A 26749-nucleotide genomic window follows, 5' to 3' on the forward strand; every position below is an offset into this window, starting at 1 on the left:
GCATGGATGATGAGAGGGTCAGAACAGACAGGAGCATAGAGGTCAAAGGACAACTTTCAAGAGTTGCTCTCTGTGGTATCTGAGGATCTAACTCAGGTGGGCACATCAGTGTGGCAAGTGCCTTGACTTGCTGGCCCAATTTTCCATTTCAAGAAATTAGATTTTGTTATTGAGCTGAGTTTCTTATATATTTTGTATATTATCAGACATACAATTAGCAAAGATATGTGGTACCACATATGAGGAATCCATCCAGGACTTTACACATACTACATGGGCTCTCTACCACTCAGTAACATGCCCAGCCCTTTACGGTTTCTCTCTCCCCTTCTATCCTTCCTCCCTTATTTTGAAAACAAAACAAAACAAAACAAAAATCTCTCTTTTTTTTCTGTCTCATTATATTTACTCGTTTTGTGTGTATAGCAAGGTATGCCATGTTTTGCATTGGAGGCCAGAGGACAAGTTCGTTTCTCCTTTCCAGTGTGGTTCGTGGGGATTCCGCTCAGTCACGCTCGACAGTAAGGCCCTTCACCAGCTGAACTGTTTATTTTGGAGCAGGTGCTCACTAAATTATCCAGGCTGGGCTTCAGTTTGTTTTTTCTTTTTAAGATGTTGTTTTTTATATGTGTCTGTGCACCTGTGCACTGTGTGAGTGCAGGTGCCCACAGAAGTCAGAGGTGTGGGATCCCCCTCAGAGTTGGAGTTACAGGTGGTTGTGACCTGCCTGACTACAGATAGGCGGTGAGACTTGAACTCAGCTCCTCCGGAAGAGTAATAGACTCTTTAAAGCACAGACTCATCTGCCCAGCCCCAGCCCTTCAGTTTGTGATAAGCCTTTAGGAACACTTTCTGTCACTGTGCCCAATGGTAAGTAGCAGCTTTTTACTTCAGATGAGTGGCTTCATATTTGCATGTCTTACATTTAAGACTCTGATTGTTTTTGAGTTTCTATTACTCAACCTGAGAGACAGAGATCTGTTGGTCCCCCCTCCCCCCACTTCTGTGGTTATCCAGTTTCCCGGATACCATTTGAAGGGACTTACCTTTTATCTTTCTTTCTTTCTTTCTTTCTTTCTTTCTTTCTTTCTGTCTCTCTCTCTCTCTCTTTTTGGTTTGTTTTTTTTTTTTTTGTTTGTTTGGGGTTTTTTTGTTTGTTTTTGTTTTGTTTTGTTTTCTTTTTTCAAGACAGGATTTCTCTGTGTAGCCCTGGCTGTCCTGGAACTCACTCTGTAGACCAGGCTGGCCTTGAACTCAGAAATCCACCTGCCTCTGCCTCCCAAGTGTGCTGGGATTAAAGGCACACCACCACTGCCTGGCTACTTCTTTCTTTCTTTCTTTTTTCTTTCTTTCTTTCTTTTTTAAAGATTTATTTATTATTATATCCAAGTACACTGTAGCTGTCTTCAGATGCACCAGAAGAGTGTGTCAGATCTCATTACGGATGGTTGTGAGCCACCATGTGGTTGCTGGGATTTGAACTCAGGACCTCTGGAAGAGCAGTCGGTGCTCTGAACCACTGAACCATCTCTCCAGCCCTGGCTACTTCTTTCAATGTACATTCCTGCTGCCTTTGTTGAAAGTCAGTTAGCAATAACTATGCAGAGTTATTTCTAGGCTTTTTATTCTGCCTGATTGGTCTATGTGTCTGTTTCATGCTAGCATTGTGGGATCTGGGTGTGTAGTTCTGAAGCATGCTTTCAATCAGGTATTTAGTGCATCCAGCCTTGCTTTGTTGCCAGTCTGACTGCTCAGGATCTCCTATGGTTCCACACAATTCTTCTTCTTTTTTTTCTTAAGATTTATTTATTTACGTATGTGAGTACACCATTGCTCTCCTCAGACACACCAGAAGAGGGCATCAAATCCCATTACAGGTGGTTGTGAGCCACCATGTGGTTGCTAGGAATTGAACTCGGGACCTCTGGAAGAGTAGTTGGTGCTCTTAACCTGTGAGCCACTTCTCCAGCCCTCCACACAAATCTTAAGAATGTTTTTCTAGTTCTGGGAAGAATGTCATTGGTAGTTTAGCAAGAATTGCATTAATTTTGTAAGTTGCCTTGGGCAGCATGAACTTTTTTTAAAGATAAGCTTTCTGTGTGTAGTCCTGGCTCTCCTGGAACTTATTCTGTAAACCAACTGAGAACCAAATCTGGCCTTGAATTCAGAATCTGCCTGCCCCTGCCTCCCAAGTGATGGGATCAAAGTCACGCACCAACCCTTCCCAGCAAGCACGGACATTTTAACAATGTTGATTTTTCTATTCACTTGTTGATTCATTCAGAGACAGGGTATCATCTCACTATATAGCTCTGGCTGTCCTGGAATTCACTGTGTAGATGAGGCTGGCCTCACACTCACAGAGACCCACCTGCCTCTGGCTCCCTAGTGCTGAGATTAAACACACATGCCACTATACCTGGCCCAATTATGTATTAAATAACAGTTGTGAAATTGGAAATTCTTTTCTTGTTCCTAATTTTCAAACCAAACCCACTTGTTGCCTTTCCCGATTTTAGTTTAATGTAGTTTAGGGTTGTTGTAGATTTCTCAGAGATGGTGTTTCTTGTGTTGGGGAGTTTCTTATATTCCAAATTTGTATATTTTATTCATGATGTGAGGCTGAGTTTATTCAGTATTTGGGTTTTTTTTTTAAAACCTATTGCGGTAATTGGAGTGTTTACCCTTCATTCTGTTGATGTGACCTGTTTAGAATTTTATCGCATGTACAGAATCATCCTTAATCCATGAGGCAACATCATACTTCCTTATAATCGATATGTGCTCTACAGTTCCAGGGAAAACCCTCTAATTACAGAAATAGTCCTCAAATACAGTCTTTCTTTTTGTATTTTTAATATTTGTGTATGCCCATGCATAAATGCCATGCTGTGAATATGGAGGTCAGAGGGCATCCTGGGTTGTGGGGGGCAGGGGGCAGGTCCTCAGGTTTGGTAGCAAGTGCCTTTACCCACTAAGCCATCTTACTGGACCCGGAATGTACAGTCTTCCAGGACAACCAGAGCTACATAGTGAGACCCTGACTCAAAAAAAAAAAAAAAAAAAAAAACAGAGTGCTCTATCAGCATGCACACCTGCATGCCAGAAGAAGGCATCAGATCACATTATAGATGGTTGTGAGCCATCTATAGTGGCTCATGCTTATAAATTCCCACTATTTAGAAACTTTCTGTTAGGTTTGCCATGGCTTTGAGGTCAGCTTCAGCTTGCAGTGAGACTGTCTCAAAACCAAAAATCAGGTAAGGACTCTAATCCCCACTGGAACACTGGAGAAAAAGCCATGAAAGCAGCCAGAAGCTCCAGTATACACTGTAAGCGGCAAGCTTTCAAGGCCTGTTAGTTGGTTCAGAGGACACTTGACTGGGAAACCAAGTGCTGTGCAGATTAAGTTTCTGGCAACAGAACTAATTTTAGAAAGCACCAAATGGTAGATTTATACCTACTATATTTTAAGATCAATCTGATCCTGATACAAGGCAGGGGCAAAAATTCCAGTTGGCTAAAATTACTGAAGCCAGATACAAATTGTTTTCTCAACTTATAAAACCAGTCTGTTTTCATGTTAGTAAGGCCTCCTTTTTTAAAATCTCTTTGAGGCAGGGTTATCTATGTATAGCCCTGGAACTGCATAGACCAGGCTGGCTCCCACAACAGTTCTCACTAGTGAGGCAACTCTCCACCCTCCAGCACAGATTATGAGTTAACACCAGATTTGTTCCCATCTGGCTTCCCTGAACTGATGCTATTGTTCTTGACCTTCTTTAGTACAGATTCTGTACTTGCTCAAGAATCTCTAATTTTAGTTCCATACAGGGTTTCTGTGAGTAACCCTGGAATTCTGTAGACCAGGGCCATCTTTTTTTTTAACTTTTATTATATGTAAGTACACTGTAGCTGTCCTCAGACACCCAAGAGGACATCAGATCTCCTTAAGGGTGGTTGTGAGCCACCATGTGGTTGCTGGGAATTGAACTCAGGACCTCTGGAAGAGCCATCTCTCCAGCCCCAACCAGCTTGGTCTTGAACTGAAGAGATCCACCTGCCTCTATCCAGGTTAAAGGTGTGCACTGTTAGCACCCAACCATCAGCTGGTTTTTCTACCTAACTCTAGTTAGTTCTCAGGTTAAGTCCCTTATCAATTTAACAAGCTAGTAAACTCAAAAGTCTGGGATAACTTAGGATTACAGCATTTGTTAACTAGGCTAGTTCCTCATGCTTAGTGAAAAAAATGCCACCCAGCCTGTTTAAAAAGGTTTGAGTTAGTAAATTTAATGGAAATGAATTTTATTTTCCACTAAAACGATGTCATTTGGTCTTGTTTCTTGTTCAGGTACAAATCACCCAGTCATGATGGGGGATGGGATGGCTCAGTGGTTAAATGTGTTTACCACTTCAGGGCCCAAGAAAACTCACTTGCGTTTCCCCATTTCTATTAGGTTGCTTTCCATTTTTGTCACTCTATACCTGTCCTCCAAAAGAGAATGGACAGTTCATCTCTGGGCTCCTTGGCAGACCAGTAATATCTAGAGCATACACAATAATTTGGACTATAACAACCAACTCACTTTTCAAAGGTAGCAAGGTTCTTTCACCAATGGCACCAGGAAGACATAACATGTACAGGGGGAAAGAAACCAGAGTCCCTCTGCTAAGTGTGAAGACTAGATCTCCTTTATCTCTAAACTGGGGACTGCCATCTCTGCAGTTGAGTGCTAGGACAATTTTGAGATACTGTATCAAAACAGAAGCCCATAAGCAAAGGAGAATGGAAGGGTGCAGCAGTTAATGTAGAAGCCCATTTAGTATTAGTACTTGGTAAGCAGAGGCAGGTGGAATAAAGACAAACCAAGCATAGAACATAGAAACTGTCTCAAAATTAAGAAATGTCCCAGCACTGGGGAGGCAGGTGGATTTCTGAGTTCAAGGCCAGCATGGTCTAGAGTTCCAGGACAGCCAGGGCTAGGAAACCCTGTCTAGAACCCCCCCCCCCAATTAAGAAATGGGTAGGGAGGGAATTTTTTGACAAGTTCTCAGGGAAACCTGATAATGTGTATGATCATGCTAGCTAGTTTGGGAGCTGACAGTGCGCTTTGCACAGTAACTTTGCAAACCCAATTCCCACAGAAGTGGAATGAACCATGTACCAGGGCACTCTGGTTAATCTTCTGACACAAAAAGAATTGAATAAATATTTGCAATTGAATGTTTTTTATTTCAATACTCCCCATTTTATTTCAATCACTGCCAGAATAAGGAAATAGCTCATAATGATGAACTGCAGCTTTATAGTCAGGATTGCATTCAGTCTGTACAGCTGTGTCTGTCAATCAGCTCACCTATGACCTTCACAGAAGAGAACACTGTCGAATGGATTGTCAAAACAATCCATTTACATACAGCCCACAAAAAAAAAAAAGTACAGGAATCAACTCTGCAGGCCACACCAGATGCTGTCCTGATAGGGACAGCTAGAGACATGTAGATAGACCCCATCTCAAACATCCCAGTACTAAGACTGCATTTTTTTGTCTATGCTTTTTCTGGATGGTCACATCTAGTTTTCATTCGCACGTCTTGTGTCACTGGCTCTAAAATATAAAAATAAGAACACAGGCATTATGTTACTGCCAACATTAAAGAAGAACACAATAGTCCTTTGCAATGGTCCATCTCAGAAGCCAGATCCGTAAGTATGGTTTTTCAACAGGAATTCAGGTTCGGGATAGGATCATCATAGACTAGACCAACGACAGTAAGCTCAGCAGAAAACAAAACAGAGCACCACTCACATGCACTCCTGCTGCAGGATCTTCACAGGCGGACTGGCATCTCTCGCAAGTTCTTGTGTCACTGGCCCTAAAATATAAAAACAAAAACACAGGCATTACGTCATTGCCAACATTAAAGAAGAACACAATAGTCCTTTGCAATGGTCCATCTCAGAAGCCAGATCCGTAATTATGGTTTTTCAACAGGAATTCAGGTTCGGGATAGGATCATCATAGACTAGACCAACGACAGTAAGCTCAGCAGAAAACAAAACAGAGCACCACTCACATGCACTTCTGCTGTAGGATCTTCACACGCAGGCTGGCATCTCACTGGTCAGCATTCACTACAGAAAGAGGTACCATGACATGCTATGAGTAAGAACTGCATTAACAAGACTACCACTTAAACACAATGGTCTTCTCTCAGAAGCTGCATTTATCTTCAGGTCATCATCTTCGGGATGTATTTCATCACTGTTCTGACCCGGTATGTCTCACAACTGTTTGTACAATCAATTTGTACACCATGCATTCACAACAGTCACTCCAAATTGCAAAGGCCAGAGTAGTTTGGCCAGGACTACTTCACAATACATTTCCAGGAACCCGGATTCTTACTTCACAACGGTATGTTTGCATGCTTACAAGGGAAAAAATCTAGGCTTCAATACACACCCTTTAAAACGGTCATGTTTTAAGCATGTTTCTTTCATTTATCAATTCTCTCAGATGCTTTGGGCTCCCCTCCATCTAATATAATGAAAAATCAAAAAACAAAATTTAAGCATCACACATCACTTCCTATTGCACTATAACAATATTCTTAAAATATAGAAGCTGCATCGCCTTTACCTTGGTTTCTTCTTGTAGCTGCTTTGAAGACGCGAAGAACAATGGCGCCATTGTCCTTGTGAACGTGCATATAATAGGATGTCTCTTTCGGTGACTCTAGTACCTTCGGAACAGCACAAAAGGCTGCAAACCCTGCTGTAAAAACCTACCCACGCGGGGACTCAGGAACTAGAACGCATGCGGCCTTCAGTCAGGCCGCTTAGTACGAATCTCACTGGGGCCCAGACTCCAATCCCGAAATATCATTAGCTGCTGCGCACTTCTCCGAGGAAGTTTACACCAGTACCCTAAGTTCAAGTCTCAGAAGCCTCCAAATCCTCGTTGCACCCCTATATTTCACTTGGTCATCCGACTGTAACTCACTCACCGACAAGACAAAGAATATCTTAGGCTCCGTCGTAAAAGAACGAGCCCGGTTCACCGCAGCTCCTTTTATAGTCTCCTTTGTGCGAGATCGAGGCTGCCCCTCCCTCTGTCACTGATTGGACGCGAGAGTACGTGGGGGCGTGGCTTTTCATGAAGCAACGCGTGGGAGCGCGCGCCTTGGACCTCTTTTTTTTTTTACAGGCCATTCCGGGGCGTGGTGCGCGCCGCCCGCCCGCCGCCGCGTGCATCTCCGTTGCTGCGCGCGCTCCCGCTGGCTCGCCGCCACCGGTCTCTTCCGAGTCTGGCGGGGTGGCTCAGCTCGACGTGGCGTGGGAGTGGCGCCAGAATTCAAACGAACTGCCGCAGTTGGAGGCGAGGTCACCGCCTGCTTCGAGCCTAGTCGACACGGACGGTCGGCGGCAGGGAGTGGCCTTGACTTCGCCGCGCAGGCAGCTTTGAGCGCCGCTGGTGGAGAAGCTTGGTTGCTACGGTGGCCAGCGCTGCGCTTGTGTATTCAGCGGGGCAGCCGAAGGGACCTGGGAGGACAGAATTACGCGGGTGAAAACCGAAAAGCTCTCCGTTTATCCTTCCTGCATTCTGGGGGTGCCGCTGGTCTGCAGACAGCCATGCTGTCCAGTGCAGGCTTATCCAACGCCTGCTTGGGCGCTCAACCAGGTCCAACACCAGATTCCCCCGCCCCCCCAAGTCTCCCACTCCGGGAAACAGACACTAGTGACAGTTATACTGTCAGAATGCTGAGAAGTTAAACATTCCGTTTCACAGAGGAGAAAGCAAGTCAAAAGCCGCCAGTTGGCCTAAGGTCACATAGCTATCCTTTGCTATTTTTTAAGTTTCTCCCTTCTAAATTATCTGCAGAAAAAAACTTAAGACTTCAAAGGTCAAATATATAATTCAAAGTAATTTAAATGTATGGATACACACATTTGGATATTTTAGCACTTGGAAGCTCGGGTCTTTATTTTGTAGCATTTTTTACTAATTATGTGTGCATTTGCTGTCAGTTTACATTAACAGTTATCCTCTGATCACCATACTTATAGACTGTGGCATGCATGCCCTCACACACATCATGCACACATGTGATAGTAATGGTAATAAGTGAATAAAAGCCGTTTGGGTAAGAACATCACATAAGGTTTGCCATAGAAAGAAGGTAGGGAATAGAATCACATGGTAAAAGCTTGTCACAGCATCTGGTTAAGGACTGTGCCTCTGGGCTACATTTCAAGCCTGTGGTCTTAATTTGGTTCTTTTTAAATCTATGTGCCCAGGTACACACATGCATGCAGAGGCTGAAGGGCAGCCTTAGGTGTTATCCTCGCAAGCACCATTTATTCCCTTTTGAGATAGGGCCTCTTACTGATCTGGAGCTCAGGAATCAGGCTAGACTGGCTGAGCACAAGTCTAGGAGATCCTTCTGTTTCTGCCTTCCAGCTCAGAAATTATAAGCATGGGCCACAACTAACATTTTTATGTGGTTCTGGGACTCAAACAATTATAAGTCCCTAGGCCTGCAAATCTAATGCTTTATCTATTAGAACCATCTCCACAGCTACAGTATTAGGTTTTTAAAGTTTTTAGATGAATGTTATCTTCAAAATGATTTTAATATGTATTTTTATTCTTTTTTTTTAAAGGCTCACCTTATTTTATCTATATGAATGCACTGTCGCTGTCTTCAGACACACCAGAAGGGGGCATCGGATCCCATTCCAGATGGTTGTGAGCCACCATGTGGTTGCTGGGAATTGAACTCAGCACAAGCAGTCAGTACTCTTAACCACTGAGCCATCTCTCCAGCCCCTTAGTTTGCTTTCTGTTGCTATGATAAACATAATGACCAAAATCAACTTGGGGAGGGAAAGGTTTATTTCAACTTAAAACTTCTCTAGTCCACCATGAAGGGAAGTTAGGACAGGAACTCGTGCAGAGATCATAGATGAATAGCTGCAGCTTAGTTGTGTGTGTGTGTTTGTGTAACCCAGGTCAATACTGCCTAAGGACCACAGGCAACACAGAGCTCCCACATTAATCGGTAACCAAGAAAGCCAGCCAGACTTGTCTACAGACCAATCTGAAGGAAGCATTTTCTCACCCGAGGTCCCTTTTCCCAGATGACTTTAGCTTGTGTCAAGCTGATAAACAAAACCCAATTAGGGTTAGTTAGACAACTTCTGCAAACCTGCCAAGCCCCGGGGTCTGTCTAGAAGGCTTGGCTGGAAGAAAGGTTGGCTGTGGGGTTTCCCTGGGGTTGGGGGGGGATAAACATCCCTTAGGGGGCTCACTGACTGGTGTCCAGAAGAGAGTGTGTGAAGCCTGACAGCATCTCTTTGCTTCCCAAGACACTTCCCTGCTTGCCATCCTCTGTCAAACAGCCACGCCTCGATGTACGAGCAGGTGTGGCTGATGAAATGGCTCTTCCTCAGTAGCCTAATGGTTCCTCGCTGCCCCTTAAAGCCTATGGTGGTGAGAGAGAGCGTTGATGTTCTGGTGACTCCTCTAGTTCTGTTAGCACGCTTCACCCAGGGTGGGTTAACGTCTGGTGGGTAGGCCAGGTACCTGCAAGACTGTCATATGGAGTGTCAACCAAGGAGGACACTCTGGCTTTGGCCCCAGCTTCTGGGACATGGGTGCTGAACATGGAGGTTCTATAGTCCATCAAATGCCAGAGCCTCGGGGTTTTCACACTTCCAGCCGGTCTGTGAGTGACAGCGGGTGTGTTTTGCCTACCAGGCCTGGTCTCCACAGCTCCTTCCTTGCATAGAGCTTTGCAGGCATGGTGTTATTTAATCCTCTCCATAGCCCTGTGAAGTTGCTCAGGACAAACCATTTATGGGGTCAAATATATGAGGCTTCAAAAATTGAAATTACACACAAAAATGACTCCTATTCAACTGGCCATCTTGGCTTAAGAGGCCTCTCTGGGTCATGCCTCTTTCCCACCAGGTCTAGACTTCTGACAGGGGCCCCAAGTGTATCCAAGGATGTAATCTGCATCTCAGGCCATGAAAGCCCAGTATCCTGCATTGACCTTGTCAGGTCACAGGGCCCTGGCAACGTGAGCTGGCCACAGGCATCCTATTGTTGAGGTTTAGTCCATTGCTATGTATTGTAATGCCGAATTCTCTATCTGAAGGTCTAGGCTTAGGCGTGACTTCTCATGTTTACAAGTTTTCGTTGTGCAAACTTTGTTTCTTGATTGAAAGCTGGAGGGGTTAGAGATAGGTGAATTTGGAGTAACTTGGTTGGATTGGGGGGGGGGAGACAAGGGATAAAGAGGAAGAACAAGGGAGAAAGAGGAGAAAGCCTCATGAGGGGAGGGGAACCATGAGCACGGGACCAGGAGAAACAGTGAGTACCTGGGCTACAGCGCTGGGGAGGTAGCCAGGCCAGCAGTTGGAGGAGTAGATTAAAGGTCACCTCCCCAGTAATTGTCAAAGCCAAATAAAAGAACCATAGTCTGAGTCTCATTTATTTATAATCTAGTTGGGGCTAAGCTTAAATTGTTCATACTCCGCCTATAAACAGCAAGTCCGGCAGTGGCATTTTTCTCAAGATCTTTGAGTCTGATAGATGTCCTGGACCATACTACTTCGCTAATGCTAAGAATTTGTTGTGCTGTTGGGAAGTGATGGCGCACGCCTTTAATCCCAGCACTTGGGAGGCAGAGGCAGGCAGATTTCTGAGTTCAAGGCCAGCCTGGTCTACAGAGTGAGTTCCAGGACAGCCAGAGCTATACAGAGAGACCCTGTCTCAAAAAAAAAAAATTGTAGTGCTGAGGAACATCTATACTTAAAACAAAATCAGAGCCTATTATATATAAGGAGTGGCAAAGCTTTCATTCAGAGGTCTTAAGTTTTCAATTAGCAATAATCACGCCTTGGATAAAACTCATTGGTTACGATACTGCCACTGCGCAAAGCTGATTCAGAGATCTTAAAAGTCACATATGGTTTGGAGCTGAGACAAAAGGATGGACCATCTAGAGATTGCCATATCCAGGGATCCATTTCATCATTAGCCTCCAAACGATGACACCATTGCATACACTAGCAAGCGTTTGCTGAAGGGACCCAGATATAGCTGTCTCTTGTGAGACTAGGCCGGGGCCTAGCAAACACAAAAGTGGATGCTCACAGTCAGCTATTGGATGGATCACAGGGCCCCCAATGGAGGAGCTAGAGAAAGTATCCAAGGAGCTAAAGAGATCTGCAACCCTGCAGGTGCAACAACATTATGAACTAACCAGTACCCCGGAGCTCTTGACTCTAGCTGCATATGTATCAAAAGATGGCCTAGTCGGCCATCACTGGAAAGAGAGGCCCATTGGACTTGCAAACTTTATATGCCCCAGTACAGGGGAATGCCAGGGCCAAAAAGTGGGAATGAGTGGGTAGGGGAGTGGGGGGGAGAGCATGGGGGACTTTTGGGATAGCATTGGAAATGTAATTGAGGAAAATACATAATAAAATAAATAAATAAATAAATGCAGCAGTGGAAAAAAAGTCACATATGGTTATGTATGACCCTCCTTTCTGTCTACATGAAGCCAAATGTCCATTATCTTCCCCTTGAAAAGCTGCTGCTGGATGATTGCACTCCTTTATTCCCAGGTCTCAGCTGGCAGAGCAGGCCAACCTATGTGAATTTGACACCATCCTGGTTTACAGAGTGAGTTCTAGGACCGCCATGTCTCAAAAAACCAACCAAACAAAAAAACAAGAAAGAAAACAAGCTGCTGCTCCTGCCTTTTTCCCCTAGCCGAGTTGGTTTTGTTGTTGTTGTTGGTGGTGGTGGTGGTGGTAGAGTGTGTGTGTGTGTTGGGAATCAAACCCAGGCCTTCATAACACATGATAAACAACCTTCTTGAAGCAGCCCACCATATTCATGGGCTTCAGTTTCTTCATTCCCTGGCCCATTCTAGGTTGGCTTCTACTTTGTATTGTCATGGAAATTGTGCTTATCCAATTAATTTCTTGTTTGGATTCAGATTCCCTCTTACCTAACTTGACTTTCCTAGAACAGTTCTTAATTCTGCTAAACTTTATAGAAAAATTGCCTAAGCATTAAAAAAAAAAAATCAGAAGTGCCCCTTTCTTCTCAGAAGGAAGGTGTCAATTTACATAATGTAATTCCATCCTGGATGTGGCTTAGAAAAATTGTATTTTGCAAAGGCAGCTGATTTCAAAAAAGCAAGGAATAATATGGGCCAAAACAAAAGAAATAATGAAAGCCAAAACAGACATCTGGAAAGCAAGAGTGTGGCCTGGTGGGATGAAGTCCAGGAGGGAGAATGGACAGAGTGGGAGGGACCACGCTGAACTGTGACTAAACACTTGCAGCCCCAGGAGAAGGAGAGACCGTGGTGTTTATGAAAGCGGATGAAAGCAAACCTAAGTCGGAATAATGACCTTTGATCTTCCTATGTATTATTAGGGAGTTATAAATGAAAGATTATTTAAAATTTTATTTTTTCCATCTGCTCTTTTTATTTTTTAGTACCTTTTAAATTAAAATATAATTAAACCACTTTCCCCTTCCCTTTCCTCCCTCCAGCCCCACCCAGGTTCCCTCCTTACAACCTCTCCTATGTCCATCACCTCAATCTCAAATTGAGTGACTTTTTTCTTTATTATTACTACACACGCACACACACACAAATGCACAACATGTTTTTTGTTGTGTATATATGGCTTCAGGATTGACCACATTGTATTGGATAACCAATCAGGGCCCCAGTCCTAGGATAGACTAATTCTGTCTTTTGGCAGTCATTAGTTGTCTATGACATTTCCTTGCTTTGGTATGAGCAGTTCTGTGAAGAGACACCATGACCACGGCAACTCGTGTAAAAGAAAGCATGCAGCCGGGCGTGGTGGTGCACACCTTTAATCCTAGCACTTGGGAGGCAGAGGCAGGTGGATTTCTGAGTTTGAGTCCAGGCTGGTCTACAGAGAGTTCCAGGACAGCCAGGGCTACACAGAGAAACCCTGTCTCGAAAAACCAAAAAAAAAAAAAAAAATTGTGCAATTGGGGCCTTGCTCACAGTTTCAGAGGATTAGTTCATTATCAACATAACATCTGTAGTGCTGGAGCGGTAGCTGCAAGCTTTATGTCCTGATCTGCAGGGAGCAGGTAGAGAGGAAGCAGAGGGGAGGGGAAAGGAGGAGAGGGAGAGGGGAGGACAGAACAGGGGAGGAGAGGGGAGAAGGAGAGGGAGCAAAACTGGGTCTCGGGGTTGACTGGAGCAAGCAAAGGTCAAAAAAACAACAAAACAAAAAAAAAAACCAAAAAAACTGGGCCTGGGCCTGGGCCTGGCTAAGCCTCTTGAGAGGTTTTTGAGAGGTCAAAGCCCACCCCTAGTGGCCACACCTCCTAATTCTTCCCTTAATGCTCATTAATTTGGGGACTAAACATGCAAATATATGAGCCTATGAGGGTCAGTCTCATTGAAACCACCACAATGTCTACTGGTGCTGTCATTGTACCGTCTGGTTACACAGTCATTGCTAGGAGAGGCAGTCTTCCAGCAGAATTCCTGGTATTCTGACTCTTAGGACCTGAAAGATGATTTAGATTCAAACATCAGCAGTCTCAGCGTTAGGAAAGCTGAGGCAGGAGGACTGGGTTCAAGGCCACCTGGGCTACACAGCAAAGCTCTACCTCAATGCAAAACAAACAACAACAACAAAAAACTGAACCAGTCAACCATCATAATCTCATTTCATTTTATCCACATTCAACTGAAGAAGAAATTGTAAACAGATTCGTGGTTTTCCAACCTAGAAAGATTCTGGTGAATAACATTGTGATCTTGCTTTCCCAATTCTGTGACCTACCAGGGTCTGGATTCTGAAATCAAACTGTAGCCACGAATGATTTACAGTCCTGAAGCTACTTGTCCAGCTGAACTAAATGTGGCAAAGACCGAATCTCTCTCTTTCAACATAAAATGGTGAAATTTCCACTATTTCAAAATTTTGTTTTAGTTATAGCCCTAGTGTGGCCTATAAACTAATTGTATCCCCTTCCCCCATTACTCTGTGTTTTCTCTTGCCTACTTACCAGCTCAGTGTTTCCCCTCTTTCTTTTCTCCTTCCCACCTCTTTGTTTGAGCAGAGCAAATATAGTTTTATTAAGTAAAAGCGAGGAATAGGAACCCACCTCATATTTATATCATAAAATATACTTTTACAATGTTTTCCTGACAAACTTCCACTGTAGGCAGTCTTCAGAGAGCCAGCACAGTCAGCAATATGTGGTGGCTCCCACTTGTAATCTCAGGATTGGGGTGAGGGTGGGGGAGTGGAACAGGGTGTTCAGAGAGCTAGTTCAAGGGCAGCTACATGGTGAAGTCCAGATTCCAGGTCAACCTTGAATGCTTAGCAAGATCATATCTCAAAAAAAAAAAAAAAGTTAAAAGGACTGACCAAAACAACCACAGCTGTTACTAATGACTTACTTCCTGTGTGATCTTTAGCGTGTTCTTGGCCTCATTTTAAAAAGGTGTTGGCAAGCTCAGTAACAATGAATCATGAAGTGGTCTCACTTAGGAGCAGAGTGACAATACCTATGTGACCGGAGCTGTGCGTCTATGTACTAGGAAGCCTGTGGCACTGACCATAAAACAACGAGCTTCTTTTATCTAATCTCAATCTTATTGCATGGGTGGTAGAGATAATTTACAGGTTTGATGATACTTTTTTGCTATTATTTTAAGTTGTGCTTTCAGTTGATATACAAAGAAATGTCTTTCACTATGGTTTGGTTTTGTTTGTTTTTGTTTTGTTTTGCATCCCCCCCACCCTCCCACTGTCCTTCCTCACGCTGCCTTTCTTCTCTCGTTGGACTTTCTGTCTCCCAGTCTACTATTCGGGGGCTAGGGAAATGGCTTAGTAGGTCAAAGTGCTTGTCAGGCTGAGGTTTTCAGTTCTGTCTCTGGAACACTTGCAAAAAATTCACATGTAGTACCATGCACCTGTCATCCCCCGCACTCCCAATGGGATCTGGGAAGTGGAGCCAGGAGAGAGGCTAGCTAGCCTGGAACTAGGCCCCATCAGAAACAAGATACCCTACCTTAACAAGATGGAAGGCAAAAACCAAATCTGAAAGTTGCCCATGAAACATCTACATCTGCGCGCGCGCGCGCGCGCACACACACACACACACACACACACACATACACACACACACACACATACACACACACACACACACACACACACACACACACACCACACTCACACATACACACACACCACACTCACACACACACACACACACACACACACACACACACACACACTAACTAATAAGTTCCCCATTCAGCTTTCATGTCCTATGTTCTTCATTCATCTTCCTTTGATTCTCTCTCCTCCCTTTTTTAATCTTCTTCCCCTATCAGAGTTGACTTTCTACTTACATGTTTTACGTCTATATGGAAAAATTGTAAAGAGTTATTTTTAAAGATTTATTTCATTTTTATTTATGTGAATGAATATTTTGCCTGTGTGTATCTATACAGCACATATGTCTGGCGCCTGTGGAGGTCAGAAGAGGGTGTTAGATCCCCCTGGAACTGGGATTACAAATGGCTATAAGCCACCATGTAGGGGATGGGAATTGAGGGTTCCTTCGGAAGAGGATCCAGTGTTTTTAACTGCAACCCATCTTTCTAACCCCAGAGATTTTTCCATGTGTCTTCTGACAGCAATACTGTGCATTCATGCAGAACACTGCCCGCCATCCAAGCAATACTTGATTTAAAAGTGATGGATTTGGGTATGGGGTAGCCAAGGGGGTTAGCCTATACTGTCATTTTAAATGGATTTTGAGTCTCCTGATAGATACACTTCAGGACACTCTGAAAGGGTTTTCACACTGAGGTGTGAAGACAGGAGATGGCTGTGGGTGGCAACTGGTTGGAGGGTCCAGACTCAGGCAGATGGGATAAAGAGAAAGCCAGAAGAGCATTGGCTTTTCCTTTTCTATACTTCCTGCTCTGCGCATATGTTAGCAAGAAGCCTTATATACCTACTGGAATACTCAAAATTGCTCTTGTCTCCATGCTCTCCCTCTCACAAATGGGCTGTGTCCTCAAATTGTCAAAGCAAACCTCCTTTCTCTTAAAAGATGGGGGTAGAGGGGAACCATATACAGGTGACCAAAAGAAAAGAAGAATAGAAAAACAAAAACATAATGATTGGGAGGCAGAGGCAGGTGGATTTCTAAGTTCGAGGCCAGCCTGGTCTACAGAGTGAGTTCCAGGACATCCAGGGCTACACAGAGAAACCCTGTCTTGATAAACCAAAACAAAAAACAAAAGACAAAAAACAAACAAACAAAAAAAAACCAAAATAAAACAAGCAAACAAGCAAACCATAATAAAAGCTTTAAAAAGCCAATAAAGTAAAAATACCGCTAAAATTATAGTTTAAAAAAGATGAACAAAGGGAATATACAAGAAGGGGAGAAGAAAAACAGAAAAATATGAAATGTGGAAGTGTTTTCTTTCTGGGAGCCGGGGCAGGTGGCTGAATCTGTTGACCTTGGTCTTTCTGGGCCTGACCCTATACAGGGTAAGAATATGATGTCTGCCAGCATGGCCTTCACCTCACAATTTCCCTTGTTTGAATACCAGGGTTCTCTGCTAACCCCTCTCAGTTTTACAGTCTGAGTTGAACAGGTTCTCCTACCCTTTTGAGTAGGAGGGCAGCCACAGTTCCTGCCCTCAGGTTGGCTAATGTCCTACCTGGCAGGTATCTCCTAAATGCCTTGGGAGAGAGGAAAGCAACCTGAGCACCAAGCGTACCTGTCTTGGTACTTTTCAGAAGCCGCTAAGCTTGAATCACCTGGTTGAAGCAGTGAATAGCTTTGGCTGTTAAGTATTCAGAATTCCTGGACTTCATAAGCGCGAATCTCAGACAGAATGCTGGCTCCAGTAGTTGATCCACCCACTGATCTCCGTGTTTGGAGTTAGTCTGTTGATGAGGTCAGTTCCTGGCCCCTGAGGGAGCAATGGTCTGTCTTTACTCCTATCCTTCACTGCCAGAGCTCAGTTTCCTGCTGGATGCAATTCGGGTTTGCCAATGTCTAACTTTCCTGTTCTTTATAGCTGTCCCTCAGGCTGTGTCTTACCCAGGGGCCTGATGTCCTGCCTTGTGATTCTTCTGTTTCCAGGAGTTCAAGTAAGTTAGTTTTAAAGAATAAATTCCTTGTGAGGATGGCACCTGGTTAATGCCTTCTGAATTATATAGAGTGAGTGAGTGAGAATCCTGTTCACCGGTAACCCATCCTGCTATGGAAATCACCAAAATTTCCAACTGGATTTAAACTTGGGAGTGGGGACATTTCCTGAAAGCAGTACTTGTGGTCTTTCTCTTGGAGTATCTGGTCTACCTATGACAAGGTTTTTGCTTCTTGTGATCCTGGGAGCTTCATGGCTGGAGCTGGGGGCTTGGTGCCTTGATCCTCTGTCTTCAAATTTGTTAGCTGTTCAGTCACTACTTTTGTGAATTTCTGAAACACTTCCTCCTTTTCTCTTTTGGGGAGTACATTTATTTTTTTCTAAGGCTAACACTTTTCACCAGGCCACAGAGAGGCAGCTTCTATTGTACCATCTGACCAGAAGCCTTTTCTCTATTTCTGAGATAAGATTTCACAGCGAACTCAGGCTGACCTTGAATTCCTGACTGTCCTATGTCTCAACCTGGGGTTAGCAGAGTGTTTCATCACGTCAGCTGTGTTCTTTTATTATCTTTTTTTTTCTTGATAATTTGGCTTAAGGCTCCTCCTAAACCCATGCCATGGTAGGTAATAATTAAATACCTAATGATGATGATATGTGCTGCTTTCTATAAAGAGGTCAAAACCTTAAAACATAGTTATCAAATATTAATGAAATTTGATTTTTAAAATATGCATCTTTTCTGATTGTTACACTTCTTATAGTCCATAGGTTGTATTCTAGATATTCTGTACTTTTTGGCTAATATCCACTAATATCAGTGACTACATGCCATGCATTTCTTTTTGGGACTGGGTTACCTCACACAGGATGATATTTTCTAATTCCATCCATTTGCCTGCAGAGCTCATGATGTCTTTGTTTTTAATAGCTAGATAGTATTCCATTGTATAAATGAAGCATATTTTCTGTATCCATTCCTCAGTTGAGAGACATTGGGTTGTTTCCAGCGACTGGTTATCACGAATAAGACTGCTATGAACTTAGTGTAGCATGTGTCCTTGTGGTGTGGTGGAGCATCTTTTGGGTATATGCCCAAGAGCAGTATCGCTGGGTCTTCGGGTAGAGCTATTTCCAATCTTCTGATGAACTACCCGATTGTTTTTCAGAGTGGTTGTACCAGTTTGCAATCGCACCATCAGTAAAGGAGTGTTCCTCTTTCTTTACATCCCCGCCCAACATGTGCCTTTAGATAGCCTTCATCTGTGTATATCTATGTTAGGAAGCTTCTGCTGTATTGGCTTCCCATATGACAACTCAAATGGCCCTTAGGTTTAGCTGTCCTTCCCCATATTCTCTCCCTCACCCTTCCCATTTGATGTTGCCATTTCAGGACCTTTCTCCCATCTATTTATACCTACCTCTTCTATTTCTCCTTCCTATGGAGATCCCTCCCAACCTTCTAGTCCCTTACTCTATATAAAACCTCTCTGGTTATATGAATTATAGCTTATCAAAAACTTAACGGCTGATATCCACATATAAGTGAAAGCATACAATATTTGTCTTCTTGAGTCTGTGTTAGGATTATTTTTTTCTAGCTCCATTTATTTATACATTTCATAAATATCACAGTAAATACATACTATGTATTGTAATTCATATTATATACTTCATTTTAAGTGGCTAAATAATAGTCCATTATATAATGCACCACATTTTCTTTACACATTTCTTTTTTTTAAAAGATTTATTTATTATTATAGATAAGCACACTGTTGTTGTCTTCAGACTCACCAGAAGAAGGCATCAGATCTTATGGGTGGCTGTGAGCCACCATGTGGTTGCTGGGATTTGAACTCAGGACCTTCGGAAAAGCAGTCAGTGCTCTTACCCTCTGAGCTATCTTGCCAGCTCCTCTTTACTCATTTCTTTATCCAGTGATGAACATCTAGGCTATTTTTAATTTATAGATATTATGAATAGAGCAGTTGAGCAAGTCTCCTTGTGGTATGAAGCATCCTTTGGGTATATGTGCAAGAGTGGTATAGCTGGATATTGAGGTAGGTCGAGTCCCAGTGAGGAAACACCACCCTGTACAAGTGGCTGTACAAGTTGCTACTTCCACCAGCAATGGAGGAGTGCTCCTTTTACTCATAATCCTTGCATGCATGAGCTGTCATTTGTTTTATTGATCTTGACTATTCTGATCTGTGTAAGATGAAATCTCAAAGTAGGTTTGACTTGTATTTCCTTGATGACTAAGGATGTTGAACATTTCTTTAAGTGTTTCTTAGCCATTTGTGTTTCCTCTATTGAGAATTCTGTTTAGATTTGTACCTGAGGTTTTAATTGGGTTATTTGCTTTCTTGATTTTCAGTTTTTTGAGTTCTTTGTATATTTTAGATATTAGTCCTCTGTTGGATGGTAATTGGTAAAAGAAAAAAAAAAGGCTTTTCCCATTCTGTAACCTAATGCTTTGTCCAAATGATGTGTCCTTTGCAATTTAGAAGTGGTTCAGTTTTATGAGGTAGCATTTATTACTTGTTTTTTTTTTAAGATTTATATATTTTATGCATTTGAGCACACCACCATTGCTCTCTTCAGACACAGCAGAAGAGGGCACCAGTTCCCATTGTAGATGGTTATGAGCCACTGTATGATTGCTGGGAATTGAATTCAGGGCCTCTGGAAGAGCAGTTGGTGTTTTTGTTTTGTTTTGTGTTTTGTTTTGTTTTGTTTGTTTGTTTTTTTCAAGACAGGGTTTCTCTGTATAGCTCTGGCTATCCTAGAACTCATTCTGTACACCAGGCTGGCCTTGAACTCAGAAATCTGCCTGCCTCTGCCTCCCAAGTGCTGGGATTAAAGGAGAGTGTCATCACTGCCCGGCCGCAGTTGGTGTTCTTAACTGCGGAGGCATCTCTCCAGCCCTACTTGTTGTTTTTATTGCCTATGCTATTGGTGCTCTGTTCAGAAAATCTTTTTCTGGGCCAATGTGTTCAAGACTATTCCCCAGTTTCTCTGAAGACCCAGACAAATGCCCACACACTTATAGGCAGTTGATTTTTGATAAAGAAACCAGAAATACACACTGGCAGGAAGACAGCATCTTCCAAAAATAGTGCTAGTTAAACTGGATAGCTGCATGCAGAAGAATGCAAATAGACTTACACTTATCACCTGGCACAAAATTCAACTCTAAATGGATCAGAGACCTCAACATAAGACCAGATACGATGAACCTGATAGAAGAGCCTTGGGCTTCATAGGAATGTCATGGGATGCCACCGAATGCACATGGAAAGGGAGTCAGAAGAGCGAGTTTCTGAATACAGCCTTGTCTGTTTTCCAATATCACTTTCCTTATATGCCACTGCCTACAGAATAAGTACTTATTCATTGCTTATTCATGACATTACTAACAGACACAATTTACGCCTTGAAGGTGTGTGACTCTCTTTGGATCTATTTCTGGCCACAGCAGGGACACAGCTGCAGTGATGTTTAGGGTCAACAGGTTCAAAACCCCTAAGTCCAGATCCCCTTCATCCTGCTATTGGCATCTATGGGGGGTGAAGCATAGTAACTGACAAGAGGAAAAGAGCCTTTACCAGAACTGAGCACTATGTGTCAGCCCTACCTTAGCATGAAACCAGTGTTCCATATAACCCAAGTTACACTGCACACCAGTGCTCACATTGTAGCTTGCTTGGGTCTTTTGCAACATTTTCATTTTATTTAAAACTTTGAAAGATTTATTTATGAGTGTGAGTGTTTTGCCTGCATGCATCCATGTGGATGACGTGCATGCCCAGTGTTGAGAAGGTTAGAAGGCATTGGATTCCCTAGAACTGGAGTTACAGATGGTTGTGACCTACCATGTGGCTGCTGGAAACTGAACCTGGGTCCTCTGAGTGACAAGTGCTGTTAACCACAGAGCCTACTCTTTAGCTCTCATTTTCAAACTTTATTCATTCATTGAACATTAAGGTCTTACTATGTACATCTGTGATAATAAATGCTATGGCCTAGTGTAGTGGTGCATGGTGGATCTCTTAGTTTCAGGCTAGCTTGCTCTACAGACAGAGAGAGATCCAGGACAACCAGGGCCACACAGAGAAACCCATTCTCAAAACCAAGCCAAAACTAAACAAAACAAGGAGAGAAAGTGCCTGTCAAAGAGACATGAGACTTCTGAGTTCCATGGTGTTAGGATCTGACTTCTGGAGCCCTAGCTGGCTCAAAAGATATTCTCCACATCCAGGAGCAATGGAAGGTTGCTGCTTGAGAGACTGAGAAGGAGAAAGGTCTGGAGTCATTGGGTTTTTCTTCATCAAGCATGCTATACTTGTGCTAGGCTGATGATTTCTCAGAAATGAACCCACACACCTATGGTCACTTGATCTTTGACAAGGGAGCTAAAACCATCCAGTGGAAAAAAGACAGCATTTTCAACAAATGGTGCTGGCAAAACTGGCAGTTAGCACGTAGAAGAATGCAAATTGATCCATTCTTATCTCCTTGTACTACTTAGCTCAAGTCTAAGTGGATCAAAGACCTCCTCGTAAAACCAGAGACACTAAAATTTATAGAGGAAAAAGTGGGGAAAAGCTTCGAAGATAAGGGAACAGGGGAAAAATTCCTAAACAGAACAGCAATGGCCTGTGCTGTAAGATCATGAATCGACAATTGGAACCTCTTAAAATTGCAAAGCTTCTGTAGGGCAAAAGATACTGTCAATAAGACAAAAAGGCCACCAACAGATTGGGAAAGAATTTTTACCAATCCTAAATCTGATAGGGGACTAATACCCAATATATACAAAGAGCTCAAGAAGCTGAACTCCAGAAATTCAAATAACCCCATTAAAAATGGGGTACAGAGATAAACAAAGAATTCTCAATTGAGGAATACCGAAGGGCTGAGAAGCACTTGAAAATATATTCAACATCCTTAATCATCATGGAAATGTAAATCAAAACAACCTTGAGATTTCACCTCACACCAGTCAGAATGGCTAGGATCAAAAATTCAGGTGACAGCAGATACTGGCGAGGATGTGGAGAAAGAGGAACACTCCTCCATTGCTGGTGGGATTGAAAGCTTGTACAACTCTGGAAATCAGTCTGGCGGTTCCTCAGAAAACTGAACATAGTATTACCAGCAGATCCCGCAATACCTCTCCTGGGCATATACCCAGAAGAAGTTCCAACTGGTAATAAGGACACATGTACCACTATGTTCATAACAGCCCTATTTATAATAGCCAGAAACTGGAAAGAACCCAGATGTCCCTCAACAGAGGAATGGATACAGTAAATGTGGTACACTTACACAATGGAGTACTACTCAGCTATTAAAAAGAATGAATTTATGAAACTCTTAGGCAAATGGATGTATCTGGAGGATATCATCCTGAGTGAGGTAACCCAATCACAAAAGAACACACATGATATGCACTCACTGATAAGTGGATATTAGCCCAGAAACTTAGGATACCCAAGATACTATTTGATGATTTCTCTATTTGTCCTGTTTGTGTGCAACCTTTCCCATCTGTTGAAAGGCTTTAAAAAAAAAAAAAACAGACTCTCTGACCCCATATTCAGCATGACAAAGTTGTAGAGTGTGTGTGTGTGTGTGTGTGTGTTTAGGTGCGGTGTCGTTGCAGTTTCTCTATAGATTGAAACATTCCATCTCCAAGGGAAGCTCTTTAAGACAACTGTGTAAACAACTCAAAATAGTTTCAGGAAGTCCCTGAAACTGATCACATTCACTGCCCCACCCTTCCTCTCAAAGTAAACAATAAAAACAACATAGAGTAAATCTCAAACAAGCCAAACTGAAAAAAGACTGAGAGCAGACCAGCTGTCTGGAAGAAGCAGAAACCTACAGAGCTGCCTGGAAGAGGTTTAGACCAAATGAGTCATCTGGAAGGGACACTCTGGAATCTGTTGAGCTGCCTGCAGGCTGCCCAGTATATTCCAGGTTCCTAACTCTTAGAAACTGTCATCCATATGGGGTGGGCTTTGAGTCACTTCTTTTCCTGTAAGGAACCTCTCACTCATATTCCTTTATGTAACCTCAATAAAACTCATTGGTTCACCAAGTTGGACTTAGATGTTATCTACACTTTAGTATGTCATGGTCTCCCTATCCGGAGTAAATAGATGTATATTGTGTATCCTCAGGAAAAGTCTTGTCACATACCAGTAGGCGGCCCACATTTGCCATATTCTGATGATGCCAGAAGTAGGGTGTATGCTTTTTGCTCAGAGGATGGAGTTAATAGCTGAAATAAATCAACCCGTTCAGACTGGCTTAGTCATAAGGAGGGAATGAATGGGCTCAGATATTTGGATATTCTGTTGTGGATCGCATGGCCCATAATGCCTAGCCTGAACCATTTGCTACCAGTGTTCAAACTGGACCCAACTTTTTAGTGTCATATTAGTTATATGTAGCAGAATTATGGCAGTTTTATACATGTACATATTTTTTAACATATTCACTCTGTTGCCCTTTGTTGGACCCAGTAATTTCTTATCTTCTTTTTGACAGCTTCAGGCTCTAACAACTCCCTAAGCAGTGTGAATGTGAGCGGAGCAGCTCTAAGAAGTCAGATCTACCCTAAGTCTGCGGAAGTGAGTGAAGGTGTCCATGATTCATATCCTGTACCAGTTTGCTTACAGGTCGTCTGGCTGTCTCACCAGGTCCAGGAGTGGAAGTACCAGGGTGATAACAGGGTGGGAAGGGCTGAGTCTCTTGAAGAGAGGAGTATTACATTTCCCACATCCGTAGGTTGGTCTAGTTTGACTTACTTTTGTTGTTGTGATAAACATTATGGCTAAAAGCAAGTCCAGGGAGGAAAAGTATTAATCTTCTTACAAGTTCCAGTCCATGTAAAGGCAGTGAAGGCAGGAACTTAAGGCAGACAGAAACCAGGAAGCTGGAACTGAAGCAGAGACCACAGAGCAGTGCTGCTTACTGGCTGGTTTCCAGGGTTACATTCATCTTCTTTCCTCATGTAGCCCAGGCCCGTCTGCCTAGGAATGAGCTCCTCATAGTGAACTAGACCCTCTTACATCAATAGCATGGAGAAAATGCTCCACAGGCATGCACACAGGGCAGTCTGATTGAGGCCATTGCTCAGTTCAGCATCTCTCTTCCTGGGTGCATCAAAATGACAATTGAGGTTAATTGACCATGCCACCTCTGTTTAGAGCTTATGCCTCAGACTAGTCTGCCTGATATATATATATATATATATATATATATATATATATATATATATATATATATGCTTCAAATTATTTTCATCCTGCTGGTAAGTGGGGCTATTTTATTTATCTTTTCATTTCCCCCTTTATTGGATATAGATTCTTTTCTTTCTTTCTCTTTTCTTTTCTCTTTTCTTTTCTTTTTTCTTTTTTCTTTTTTTTTTTTTTTTTTTTTTTTTTTTTGGTTTTTCGAGACAGGGTTTCTCTGTATAGCTCTGGCTGTCCTGGAACTCACTTTGTAGACCAGGCTGGCCTCGAACTCAGAAGTCCACCTGCCTCTGCCTCCCGAGTGCAGGCATTAAAAGCGTGCGCCACCACGCCCGCTACAGATTCTTTTCTTAGACACAGTATCCTGATTATAGTTTTCTTCCCTCTACTCCTCCCCCACGTTTCTGTCTACCTCTCACCTCACCTTACCTCACCTCACCTCCAATTCTTTTCTGTCTCTCATTAGAAAAGAACAGGTTTCTAAGAGATAACAGCCCAATATGACAAAATAAGATATAATAAGATAAAGCAAAAGCTATCATTAGACACAGCAACCCAACAAGAGGAAGAATCCCAAGAGCAGGCCCAAGAGTCAGAGACCCACTTGTTCTCACACTCAGGAGTCCTATAAAAATACTAGGCCGGGCTGGTGAGATGGCTCAGTGGGTAAGAGCACCCGACTGCTCTTCCGAAGGTCAGGAGTTCAAATCCCAGCAACCACATGGTGGCTCACAACCATCTGTAACAAGATCTGACTCCCTCTTCTGGAGTGTCTGAAGACAGCTACAGTGTACTTACATATAATAAATAAATAAATAAATCTAAAAAAAAAAAAAAATACTAGGCCGAAAGCCGTAATATGTGTGCAGAGGATCTGGTGCAGACCATGTAGATCCTGTGCTTGCTGCTTCAGTCTTGGTGAGCTCATATGCACCTTGCTTAGTTGTTCAGAAGGCCTTGTTCTCCTGGTGTCCTCCATCCTTTCTGACTCTTACACTCTTTCTGCTTCCTCTTCTGTGAGTTCCCTGAGCTCTGGGAGGGGGGAAATTGATGGAGACCTCCCTTTTGGGCTCTCTCTCCCTGTAATGTCTGGCTGTGGACCTCTGCATCTGTTCCCATCTGCTGCAGGAGGAGGCTTCTCTGAGGATAAGTGAATAAGCACCTTTCTATGGGCATAGCAGAATATCATTCGGAATCATTTTATTTATACTTTTTTTTTTTAAAGAATACTAGTATCTGGCTATGTAGTTTCTAGTTCTTGGTTCCCTAAGCAGTATTGGCTATGGGTTCCTTTGCTTGGAGTGGGCTTTAAGTCAAATCAGACATTGGTTGGCTACTCCCACAAGTTCTGTGCCACTATTGCCCTAGCATATTTAGCAGGCAAGACAGATTGTAAGTCAAAGGTTTTATTGCTGGGTTGGTGTTTACTTTCTCTTTTGATAGCCTACAGACTACCCTTCCATACCAAAGAGACTAGAACATAGGGGTGAAGGCTCTATATAGGCCCCAGTTTGACTTCCCCATGTTCAATGGTTGTGTGGGTATTGCTCTCAGCAATGACAGCCCACTGTCAATGCAGACAGCGTTTTGTTTGTTTGTTTGTTGTTTTTTTTTGTCTTAGCTATCTTTGTCTTAGCATCAACCTGGGTTGTTTGGAGATTTCTATGGGACCCCCTTGGCCAACAACTCAAATGAATGCAACCTAGCCCCAGTACTGGAAGCCTTGTTGGATGACAAGAGATGGCCAGTTGGGACACCATCTCCCTTATTATTGGGAGACCTCATTAGGATTACCTTCATACATTTTAGGGAGTTTTTGCTGCATCAGGTTTCCATATGATTCCTAAAATGCCCCTCTATTCTGAATCTCCCTGAATCCTCTCCCTCTACCCTATCTCTGTTACCCCTCCCCACTGACCATCCTGTCCCTGTGTCCACCTGTGCTAGTTCATTCATATCTATTCTAGCTCTCCCTCCCAGGGAGACCTATGTGCCCCTCCCCCAGACCCTTCCTCTAAGTGAGATTGATTTATGATGATTAGAGTGTGTGACTGCCGTGTCCATTCCTGGTGTGGATTGCTCTTTCTTTACCCATCATCCTAGTTTACTTCACCTCCTTTATGTCCTGACCTAACCATAACCTCCTCAGCGTGGGTTTCTTTGGCTACTTTACTTAAAAGCACAGTTCTAATCCAGTAGTCCCCACTCGCCTCTCTTATTTCTAGATGTTGAATTTTTTTGTTTCCCTTAATGGCACATAGGCC

At 43.0% G+C, this 26749-nt stretch overlaps 1 long non-coding RNA gene, 2 other non-coding genes and 1 pseudogene across 3 annotated transcripts; all 4 read right to left on the reverse strand.

The window, feature by feature from the left end:
• Positions 1 to 5212: 5212 nt before the first annotated feature.
• Positions 5213 to 7058, reverse strand: Snhg5 (small nucleolar RNA host gene 5). Its single transcript, NR_040721.1, has 5 exons — positions 6645 to 7058; positions 6468 to 6542; positions 6079 to 6136; positions 5811 to 5877; positions 5213 to 5609 (listed from the first exon to the last, which is right to left on the reverse strand). It is a non-coding gene; the product is annotated as a small nucleolar RNA host gene 5 (long non-coding RNA).
• On the reverse strand, positions 5690 to 5761 carry LOC115487269. Its single transcript, XR_003948454.1, has one exon. It is a non-coding gene; the product is annotated as a small nucleolar RNA SNORD50 (small nucleolar RNA).
• LOC115487267 lies at positions 5958 to 6029 on the reverse strand. The gene has a single exon (XR_003948452.1). It is a non-coding gene; the product is annotated as a small nucleolar RNA SNORD50 (small nucleolar RNA).
• A 3712-nt stretch (positions 7059 to 10770) lies between the features above and the next one.
• On the reverse strand, positions 10771 to 10955 carry Gm22985 (annotated as a pseudogene).
• Between the last annotated feature and the right edge of the window lie 15794 nt (positions 10956 to 26749).

Source organism: Mus musculus, chromosome 9 (assembly GCF_000001635.26).
Source record: "Mus musculus strain C57BL/6J chromosome 9, GRCm38.p6 C57BL/6J".
In the NCBI taxonomy this organism is placed as follows: Eukaryota; Metazoa; Chordata; class Mammalia; order Rodentia; family Muridae; genus Mus; species Mus musculus.